Here is an 8,231-nt window from a genome sequence, read left to right on the forward strand (position 1 = left end):
ATTTTAGTGCCTTTAATTTACTTCAAGAAATTATTTATTATTTTTTATAAAATAAATGAGGGAAAAATGGCTAATTAAATGATAGCCCATTTGCATTTCAATTTAGCCGGATTTGGACCTCTAATTAAACCCAATTCCTAAACCTAATTACCCAACCCAATTACCTAATCTACCCGACCCACGACCCTTCTAAACAACCTGCCTGGATTCTCCATACAATCCTGGCCGTTGATCAAAATGATCAACGGCCACCTTTTAATCTTTCCTTTTTTAATTTCTCCTTACCCCCAAACCCTAGTCATTTTGCATCCCCAGCCGCCTTTGAAACCCCCTTTTCTCTCAATTCTCTCTCAAAGCTTCTCAAACCCTAGCCGCCTCCCTCCACTTCCACCCTAAAATCACTGGAATCCATGGCTTCCAAGGCCATTAAAGTCCTATACCGGCATCCCATAACTCCTATACGCCTGGTTATTGTGGTGTCAAGGCCTGACCATGAGGAAGCTTGGCCCAGACTTTGTTTGATTCGAGTTCTATGGCCGTCTCTGACCTTGCTCCAGCCATCCATGGTTATTCGAGCCTGATCTCGACTTCTCCGGCTTAGATCAATGACTTTCCAAGCCTTTCTCATCAGCTGGGTTCTTCTGAAACCCTAACCGTTCGAGGTTTTTCCGATTCTTTTAGATCCGTTGTATATCAGTGTTTTCTCTAAGCTTTTAAACATTTTCTCAAAGTTCTTTCAAAACTATACCTTCAGAGCCTTCATCTTTTTCCAATTTAAGGTTTCGTTAAGTTATCCTTTAAAGTTTCTCTGATCTTTAGCATGTTCTACTATGTTTCGCATGTGTGTCTTTTACTGTGTTTCTTATAAGTTCCTTCTACTGTATTTCCTATGTGTTTCTTCTACTGTATTTCTTATGTGTTCTTCTACTGTGTTTCTTATGATTGTTCTTCCACTGGAAAATGCATGTTAAAAGTCTTAGTTCCTTTCTGAGATTTCTGAACTTATTTCGTTAGTATTTTTCCTTTGATTATTTGTCTTTTCTTCTCTACACTTGATTGTTGGCAAAACCCTAAAATTTGGGGTTTCATCCGAGTATTGAGACTATTCGCTATGTGATTTGCTTGTTCTTCATCTTTGAACTTGTTTGATTTCAAAACCCTAACTTCTTTGGACCTATTCGAGTTTCTGAAGATTGTTTCATCTACTGCTCGACTGAGTTTCGAAATCTTTGTTTTAACCTTCGTTTCTTTATATGATTTTGATTTCCTGCTAAACTCTTCTAGGGTCTTTCTACTGGACCCTCTGCATGCTATTTGATACTCTCCATCTTCTTTGTCACTAAGATGACTACCATGTTCCAATAGTTCACTACATACCAATTTTGTGATAGCATGACGTTTTTTTCTTTGTCCTAAATTCAGCTTCGCATGCCTAATACTTGTGTACTCTTTATATATGCTGAGCTTCCCTTCTAAAATGACTTTCAAATTTTTTTTGACTAATTTCAGACTTCCTTTGTGTAAATCTGATTGATTCTTTCCTTGTTGTGCTAATTTCCCTGTTACTTGGTTTGATTCAAAAACTTTCCTTAGCCTTTCTGACTTGGTTTACTCGCGAACCAGTTATTTCGAACCCCTGACTCTTTGATTTACTATGTACTGATTGATTTTATTGGGTATCTTACCTTATTTGTTTAACCATGTATTTTAAAGATTCTTTCCTTAATTAAACTCCTATGTATTTACCCCTAATTGCCTACTTTGCACAAGATGCTTACTCGATCTCTTTCCTTAAATGATTTCTGTTCATTACCGTTTAAGTTTGAACTCCTTAATTAAAGGAAGTTCTTCTACTGATTGATTTTAATTGGTACACGGTTATTTCTTGCCTTATTTTCTGCCTGTTTTCGCACTATAAATACCTGCTCTTTCATTGACACACACACAGAACACTTTTAGTTTTCTGAACTCACCCTCACATTCAAAAGCATTCTCTCTTGTTACTTGTGTTGTGGCCTGTTATCCAAGTGCTGCTACTGCTGTATTTTGCTTCCTTGAAATTGGTATGTCCTGATTAAGGTTTTCAACAATCACAACAATGTGTTATTTACTATCTTTACCTGCATGTCTGCCTACTGCTTATGTGTAGTTCAATGCTTACTTTATCATGCTGTAATTTCTTTCTGCGTATTCTAAATCTATTGTGAATCCCAAAACCCCCACTCCCTATGTGTTTATGCTATGGTTTGAGGCATGGCAGTACTGCAAATTATTGTCCATGAATCAAACTTGATCCCCTGGGATCCTAGCCTCTAATATGATGTGTTCTGGCAGACTTATAGGCATGCCAGTGTCCTCCATTGCTGGGTATGCCTAAAGCTTGCCCTAGCCTAAGCATTAGGCTCTTTGCAATTCCCCTATTCCCCGAACCCCTTTTTTGTACCTGTTTGTGGTTGTTTCCCTCTCCTTTATTCCTTAGAATTTTGTTCTTCACTTGCACTCTCTCTTAGACTTTAAGTTCTGTCCCCCTCTTGTGAGCCTTGCCCTTGGACCCTTTGAGCTCCCTCTGAACTTGGACACTTGAGGGCTGGCCCTTCCACATTGCACTTGTCCCTATTCTGGTGATATAGTTTGGGTGTGAGCATTGCTCGGAGTTCCATTGAGGCTCTTAGGGAACTTTGACACAGTCAGATTGGAGAAAGGCTTTGGATCAGTGGTCTTTGAGTTGGTCTATCTCATATTTCAGACAGGAAGTCTGAATCAGGCTCTCCTTTGGTTGTATTTTTTTTTTACTTTTTTTTGTGTAATTTTTATTCATTCTGGTTTGTAATAAGTTGTATTAAACGCTTGGGGCTAGCTAGTGAAAAAGGGTGGGTAACTATGCATGCAAAGGGTAGAAATCATGTCTATAGGTCTATCATAATTTTGCATATTCAAACACATATAGAGATCATGTCTATAGGTCTATTACAATTTTGTATGCATATCGAAATCATGACTATAGGAATACTATATTCCTGCATATCAAATACATATAGAGATCATGTCTATAGGTATCTTGAATTCTGCATATTCAAATAGAAATCATGCCTATAGGTCTATTCTGAATTCTGCATAGCCAATTTCGTATTGAAATTATGCCTATAGGATTGTTCACTTCTGCATATTCAATTACATCTAGATACCATGTTCATAGGTTTAAAACAAGCCTTATGCATTTAGATACTATGTCTATAAGGTTTCTGCATTTTTTACACCATGTCTATAAAGATTAAAATCAGCAACGCATAGAAAGCATGCCTATAGGAATTTCTAATCGAATCTGATTCGCGTCACTCAGTGTTAGATATAAAACCAGTAATAATGTATACTAACAGTTGCAGAATTTATAATCAATTCGTTAAGTTCTACCTCTCTTTTAATAATCTGATTCCCTCACTTAGCAGGGTTAACAAGTATGCATTCAAACAATTTATTTGAAGCCTTACTATTTTTTGAATTCAGTAGATATCATGCCTATAGGACCCCGTCTTAACACTTAGTCAAGCCATAGGGTAATAACTATAAACTGAATTTGTTCTATTAATTACAACCAGCAGGCACGCCTGATTCGGGCTTCTTATTTGAATTATGTAATAAATCTGTCTGCCACAACCATTAAGTTCTCTAATATTTGGTATTTAATCAGACCTTTAACAGTATGTGAAAGTCATGCTAATTACGTGCTTTTCTATTCAAGGAGGTATGATTGAGCCTCTGTTTGTTTACATGCTTCCCCCCCCCCCAAAATGTGCAATGTGTGTTTTGTATGTCGCCTTAGATTTTTGACCTTTTGAAACCTCAAATAAGCCCAATATCCCTCCCCTTTAGGATTAGTAGTCCTAAGTGCCTCCGGGACTGATAGGATTGGGACGGGTAATAGCATGCAATAAGTAATCGAGACCATTCCGCGCATTAATACCTCGACGGGGTGGGAAGGGTAGATATGGATATGATGACTACGCGATAATGTCACGTGTAGCCCCTCATTGAGGAGTGATTACCGGACATTGTGTGGTGATCCATATTTTTAATAAACCTAGGACCCCCCCTCCCTCTATTTCTTTACTTCTTTTAGCAATTTCAACTCTTCCTTTTAAAAAAGTCAGCTTTTCTAATTGTTCTTTCCAAACTTTATTTATTTGTAAATCATTATGTGAAAATCCCCTCTTATTTGAAGCTTTATTTGTCTACATGTTATTTGCACCTAAATTCACAATAACTGTCTGGCCGGGAACAACACTAGTGGATTCTGAGGGGTGCCTAACACCTTTTTCTTAGAATGATTTCAAGCCCTTACCCTATCTCTGGTTATCAAAATCAAACACTTTTGGTGTCCTAATGCACCCTAATCATTAGGTGGCATCTCTTCAAATGCAAAACCAGTTCCCAAAAGGAACGAGTTGTCTCTCCAAATGTCATAAACCCGAATTCGCGAGAAAAAGGGAGCGAGACACCTGTTGCGGGAGCAAGCAAACTAATGTGTCCGAGGATGCACTTCGGTTGAGACTCTTCCCATTTTCACTTAGAGGGATGACATTGGATTGGCTTGAGCGACTTCCCAACCATTCCATCACTACTTGGGATGAGTTGGCGGATAAGTTCATAGAAATTTTTTTCTCACCGGGGCACATGGCAGCATTGAGGGGTGAGATCTTAGCTTTCAAGCAGGAGCCCACCAAACCATTACACGAGATTTGGGAAAGATATAGAACCATGGTGAAGGAATGCCCCAACAATGATATGACTGAGAAAATGATTCAACAGACCTTCTACCGGGGCATCAACACAACAAATCAATGTATAGTGAATCAACTTGTTGGGGGTAATTTCATGAAGCTGCCTTATGATGAAGCTTGTGCCATTCTTGACGAGATGGCAGACACATCTTCCGCTTGGCAAAGTAGAGCCAATGTGCCACAGGGTGATCCCACGGTCACTCACTTGCACAAAGAAGTACATGACCATGGGCAGGCTATAGCAGAACTGACAACAACAATGAACCAACTAGCAAAGGCACAGTTGCAACAAGTTCAAAATCCTCGCCAAGTGAATGCATTGAGGGTGTTAACATGCTAGTGAACAATAGAAGACAAAGAGGTCAACAGAACCAAGGGAGTTCGGATCAATTTGATAATGATTGTGGTGGATTCCAAGATGATGGTTATGATGGGCAGAATGAAGAGGTACAATACGTGAATAATTATCAAGGCCAAAGGGGCAATTCTTCTAACCAACAGCCACAATGGAGATCCCAAGGCAATTGGGGTAACCAACAACAAGGCAACAACAATTGGAATAATCAACAACAAGGGAACAACAATTGGGGAAACAATAATCAAAATCCAAATTGGGCCAATCAAAACAACAATCGGAACAATCAAGGAAACTGGGGTAATAACAACAATTGGGGTGGAAACAACAATCAGGGTGGATGGAATAACAACAATTAGGGAAATCAGGGGCAAGGCTTTCAAAGGCCCCCAATGTATCAACAGCCGAGCAATCCACCTCCTTTTCCATCCCAAGGTCCTAGTTCATCCAACAGTGACATGGGGAGAATTGAAATGATGTTTGAACAGATGATGAAAAAAAAATGCTGATACAGATGCTCAATTAGCATCCCACAACACTTCAATCAGATATTTGGAGGTTCAGCTAGGCCAAATCTCACAATCCTTGAATACTCGCCCTAAGGAGGCTCTACCTAGTGATACGGTAGTGAACCCGAAGGGTGGGAACCATACCGGGCAAGCAATGGCAGTAGTTATAAGGAGTGGACGAGGCAGTGATGTGAATGCCTCCAAACAAAAGCAAATTTTGAGTGATGAAGTTGAGTTGCAAGAAGATGAAGTTCCTTTGGTGGTTGAAAATGTGATTGATGAAAATGTGAATGAAGAAGTGAGGATTGATATTCAAGATGCCGAGGTGGAAACACAGAATGACGTGAACTCGTCTAGGGAACACGTAATAGACATGCCAGAGCCCGTTGTGCCTAAAGCCAAGGATCCTGTGCCTAGGCCACCTCCACCTAATCCTCAAAGGCTAGCAAAGCAAAAAAATTAGAATCAGTTTAAAAAGTTCATTGACATGATGAAGAGCTTATCCATTAATGTGCCTTTGGTGGAGGCTTTGGAGCAAATGCCTGGCTCTGCTAAATTCATGAAAGATTTGGTGACGAAGAAAAGATCCATGGACTGTGAAACTATTAAGATGACCCACAAAGTTAGTGCTATAGTGCATTCAATGGCTCCGAAGTTGGAGGATCCCGGTGCTTTCACCATTCCTTGCACTACTGGAAGTGTAGACTTTGCTAAAGCTCTATGTTATTTGGGGGCGAGTATCAACTTGATGCGCTACTCAGTTTTCAAGACTTTGGGGATTGGACAGCCGAGGCCGACTTCCATGAGGCTGCAAATGGAAGATAGATCGATGAAGAGGCCTTTGGGTATAATAGAAGATGTTCTCGCCCGGGTGGACAAATTTATCTTGCCAGCTGATTTTGTGTCTCGATTGTGAGGTTGATTTTGAGGTACCTTTAATTTTGGGAAGACCTTTCCTTGCTACTGGGAAGGCCTTAGTTGATGTGGAAGCAGGGGAACTCACTTTCCGAGTGGGTGAAGAAAAAGAAGTCTTTCATATGTGCAAGTCAATGAAGCGGCCCAATTTTACCGAAGTGTGCTCATTTGTGAATCTTGTCACAACAGCGATAATTGATGATACTAGTGCAGTGATCAATGTGGAGGACCCTCTAGAGGCGGTATTGTTGAATCTTTATGTCAATGAGGATGAAGGCCGTGTGGAGTGTGTCAATGCTTTACATGGAATGGACTCTTACTCTTATGAGCCTCGGAAGCTATCCTTGGATCTTTAAAATAGAAAGACTCCACCAACCAAGCATTCAATTGAGGAACCTCCGGTGTTGGAGTTGAAGTCATTGCCTCCACACCTCAGGTATGAATTCTAAGGCCCTAGTTCAACTTTGCCAGTTATTCTTTCCTCTTGTCTTACTAACATGCAGGCAGATGTCATATTGGCGGTACTCCAAAAGCGGAAGAAGGCAATTGGATGGACTTTAGCTGATATTCGGGGAATAAGCCCCGCATTCTCTATGCACAAGATTATTCTGGAAGATGATGCAAAACCCTCCTTGGAACATCAAAGGAGGTTGAACGAGGCAATGCAAGAAGTTGTGAAAAAGGAGGTGATCAAGTGGTTAGATGCCGGGGTTGTGTACCCCATCTCTGACAGTTCTTGGACTTCGCCGGTGCAATGTGTGACGAAGAAGGGTGGGATGAACGTGGTGACCAATGCTCAAAATGAACTAATTCCTACTCGGACAGTCACTGGATGGAGGGTGTGCATGGACTACCGCAAGCTGAACAAAGTGACCCGCAAGGATCACTTTCCACTACCTTTCCTTGACCAGATGCTTGATCGACTTGCTGGCGTGCCTTCTACTTTTTCTTGGATAGATATTCTGGGTACAACATTCCAACGGTGTATGATGGCCATTTTCACTGATATGGTGGAAGATATTATGGAGGTGTTCATGGACGACTTTAGTGTGGTGGGTGACTCATTTGATGAATGCTTGAAGAATCTTGATAGGGTGTTGGCCCGGTGTGAGGAAACCAATCTTGTGCTCAATTGGGAAAAATGCCACTTCATGGTTGAGGAGGGCATAGTCCTTGGTCACAAAATTTCAAAACATGGCATAGAGGCGGACAAAGCTAAAATAGAGGTGATTTCAAGGCTTCCTCCCCCCAATTCTGTCAAGGGGGTTAGAAGTTTTCTTGGGCATGTGGGGTTCTACCGGAGATTTATCAAGGATTTTTCGAAGTAGTGAATCCTTTGTGCAAGCTATTAAAAAAGGATGCCAAGTTCGTGTTCGATGAGGGATGTATGCAAGCATTTGAACATCTCAAGCATAAGTTGACCACCACCCCTATTATTACTGCACCGAATTGGAGCTTGCCTTTTGAGCTCATGTGTGACGCGAGTGATGTTGAGGTTGGGGCAGTTTTGGGTCAAAAAGTGAACAAAATGTTTCATCCGGTGTACTACGCGAGCAAGACAATGAATGATGCTAAAAGGAACCACACGGTAACTGAGAAAGAGTTGTTGGCTATTGTGTTCGCAATGGAAAAATAATTTCGACCGTATCTTATGGGAGCCAAGGTCATAGTGCA

The sequence above is a fragment of the Nicotiana attenuata genome, unplaced genomic scaffold (genome assembly GCF_001879085.1).
Source record: "Nicotiana attenuata strain UT unplaced genomic scaffold, NIATTr2, whole genome shotgun sequence".
Lineage (NCBI taxonomy): Eukaryota > Viridiplantae > Streptophyta > Magnoliopsida > Solanales > Solanaceae > Nicotiana > Nicotiana attenuata.